Here is a 3,985-nt window from a genome sequence, read left to right on the forward strand (position 1 = left end):
GATGTTGAAGACAAAGTTAAAGTGAGATTTGTACTAATTAAATTAATTTCCTCCTAGCTATCAAGGTCAGTTAAGCCTCCTCAGGATTTGTCTTGGAACAATGTATAGCATCTTTCAGTTCTCCTGACACGTTGCCTAGACAAGTAACAGTCATTTCCTGAGCTGCTTTCTTTGAAAGCTTGGGAAATTTTTCTCTCCTAGGAACATTGTACACCATTAATCTTCTTCCTCTGTGGTCCAATAATCTCCTTGGCCAGAAGATCAGGAACTCACTGAGTTACAGAATGTTGTAGCAGATATTCTCTTCTGTCCTGGGTCCACATTGATCTCAGAGGGCATGTGCCAAAATATTATCCATCTTCTTAGCCCAATTGTCCTTCTAGTTTTTAGTCTCCAAACCTCAGTTTTTGGACATACAGAAGAGAAGGTTGATGACATCATATTGTAACAGGAGCAGTGAGTTTAATATAATTTTATCTGAATATCAAGCACCTTCAGACACAAAGAAAAACCATTATTTTCTACCAACTGTGGGTGTTCTAGTACTTGAATCCCTAGAATGATAACCAACAACAGTTATATAATTTTACACAGAAACTTTGAAATCAAAGGTAATATATAATATTGTAGTATGACAACCACAGTGACATTTTTGTAACGTGCTTAAATTCTCCAACTTAATATAGAATAGCCCTTTTAGTCAATTATAACTAACTAGTACACGGGAAGCTTTTACCTAACTTGTTGATTTTAATGGAATGCCATTGAAGAAATCTATGACATTGTCTGGACTACCTAATGTCTAGGCATCTCTAAGTATAGGGACATATCAATAGCATATACATCACATAAGTTTTTGTTAACGGAAGAAGTCTGAATCTGAAAGAAAAATTTTATCACTATAAACAATTCTTGTTTTACATTATACCTGAAGGCATGAATACATTTAATATACTAAGAGATTAATAATCAATTGTTATAACCATCAGAAAATTTTTGTTTCTTAGTTTAGCTTTGTACCAAAACATCTTTAAATCAGAAAACCTTATTGTTTTATTTCTAGAAAACCTAACCTTTTGATGATAATTGCTATTATTGGAGTGTCTCCCATAAGGCTGTGGAGTTCACTGGGGCCTCCCATTAATGATCAAGGTTGGGATATGATTTTCTTCCAGGCAATCACTAATTTAGTCACTAAAAGGAGTCCTGACCAGTAATTCTTCAAGCCTGAAGGGTCCCCATTAATGCACCTTAACAAATTTCTGATGATCTGCAATGAAATCAATTTTGACACCATTTTGACCAGCTGGCAGCCCAAGTGAAGCATAATTTTTAAATCTATAAGCCAAATTTAATTTCAAACAAAATCAATCACAAATGCAAAAGAAAAATGAAAGAAAAAATTGCTGATCTCAAATAAAAATAGCTGTTCACAGATTGAACAAATAAACAAACAAATACATAGACAATCTTCTGAAAAAATCATAATACCCTCAAATATATTTTTGGCCAAATTGAATTATAATAACTCTTTTACAATTTTAGAGGTGTGTTATTATAAATAGACTAGTCAGAATTTTTTGTAGGTCAGTTAGAGATCTCTTAGAAGAAGAATTTGGATAAAAATATATGTTTTATCATATGTATGATAAAAGATTTTTATATTTTATATAAAATATATATTTTATAATATATATAATATTTTATTTCTTTTAAGAATACTGGCAATTTTCATGTCCTTTTCTTTTATGTAGCTTACAGCCCAATTGTCTCTGTCACCTACAGAGACCTTTGAATCCCATTTTGGTTACCATCTCCTGAATGTCCTGGGCCAATTTATTTAATTGGTCCCGGTCAGGTCTCTCCACATCCTTGTCTATAGGCTGCAGCATAGTGCCCATAGCATCACTACCACAAGACTGAGCATCAGCTTCTTCAAAGGTGGAACCAACTCTTCCTCTTCTGGTTCCATTATACAGCCAGACAACATACTCTGGCACCCAATAGGCCATTTAGCACTCTCTGGAAAGACATAAGCATATCCTCATCCCCATGTAAGTACCAGATTGGGTCCCTTCCACCGTCTAGTTGGAAGATCTTTCCAAAGGACTCTTCTTAACTCCTTTTCCTTTACTTGATTGAATTATCTTTCTGCCACTATAGTCTCATCCCTAGTAATATTTTACAAGTTGATAGTGTATAATGCCAAGTGAAGTCTATTATGAGGTGCCAGTTTTATAGGGCATGATTCCCACTTTTGCTTGTGCAATTGAAATTTGAGTGTACTGTGAGCACATTCAACAATCCTTGACCTTGAGAGTTACAAGGAATTCCTATGGTAAGGGAAATGTGAACGGTTTCACAAAACATTTTGGAGGCAGCATAAGCTGGGCCATTGTGAGTCTTAAGTGCCTACAGGGAAACCAAGCTACCAAAAGCATCAAAGCAATGAGCAATGACATTATGTTTAGCTACTTCACCAGTGTAGGTAGAAGCAAAAATAAATCCTGAGAAGGTATCCACTGAAACATGGACCCAGCATTGAAAGCCAAACTCAGGAATATGAGTGAAATCCATTTTCCAGAAATGACTAGGGCATAACCTTCAGGGATTAACTCCCACAGGGAGTGAGCGAAGATGCATTATGCATGAGGAACATTGTTTAACAATTTGTCAAGCCTAATCCTAGGTTAAAAGGAACTGTTTGATCAAGGCAGAAGTGTTTTGATGGAAGGTGGCATGAGAGGCAGAAGTCAGTTGAATGGCATCTGTGAGAATAACAGTGACAGTAGCCAGTGATCTGTCTTTTGTTTTCCCTCAGTGAGAAGTCCTTCCAACTGGGAATGAGAAAGTAAGTGACCAATAAAACAAGAGACATGGCATGACCAAATGACAGTTTGGAGAGTGTGAAATAAATGGAAAAGATCTTGGCCAGTGGGTACAGTTGCGGTTTCAATGTGGTGCACCACATTACAAACATAAGCACTATCTGCAAAGAAGTTAATGGAAGTGAATGACTGACCATGTAAGGCCCGTAAAATAGCCTGCAATTCAGTCTTTCATGCAGAAGAAAAACCCATACCCTAGATTCAGGAAAAGGAGTTCATTAATAACCACCTTGCCTGAAGAGGACCCATCTGTGAAAACAGATTCACCTCCCACTATGAAAACTGAGCTTATTTTTTGAAGAGCAGACAAAGGGTGTGAAAGAAGCAAATTAAATTAATTTATCTGGAGGATAATAACAATCAATAACACCAGGAAAGTTGGCCAGTGAGGATTGCCAAGAGGACAAAAATTGCCATAGCCATTGTTAAACAGTTTGAACCATAACTTTGATCTCTCCAGTATAATCAGCATCAATGACACCAGGCAAGACCTGAGGACTTTCTAAAGTGAGACTGCTACAGCCTAGCAAGATTCCACTCTTCCTTGGGGCCAAGATCTATAGACTCCAGTAGAAATAGCTTAGGATCCCACAAGTACTAAGATCTGGAGGAGGACCTGAGATTCAAGCCTCTGCTGTCTTTTGTTGCTCACCAGAGGACAGGACCATGCTTGGCAATGGAAGGTAAGGTTCAGGGGGAATTATGGGAAACACCCTACTTTTTGATGGGGCTTCAGCAGGCCTCTCTGGAAATTTCCTGGAATAGGTCAGACCTCTACATGAGTCTTGGATTTACACTTATCAACCCAATGATATCCTAGGCTACACTTTGGACAGATACTAGAAGGTTTCATTGAGAGGACAGATAGAGACTGTGATGCTCCCACAGGTGCAGCTGAGCAATTTTCAGCAAAATGTCTCCTGCCTCCACAGTTAAAACAAGTAACCTTGTTCTTCCCCTTTCCTTTCAGCTGTGGATGAATAGCCCGGGTGATAGCTGCTGCCAAGGCAGGCCCCTGAACATACAAGGAACCAATGCCTACGCAAATTCAAATCATCTCAGACAGTGTAGTTCATTTTTTGTGGGCTTACAAAGCC

This window comes from Octodon degus, unplaced genomic scaffold (genome assembly GCF_000260255.1).
Source record: "Octodon degus isolate 3935 unplaced genomic scaffold, OctDeg1.0 scaffold00051, whole genome shotgun sequence".
NCBI classification, from domain to species: domain Eukaryota; kingdom Metazoa; phylum Chordata; class Mammalia; order Rodentia; family Octodontidae; genus Octodon; species Octodon degus.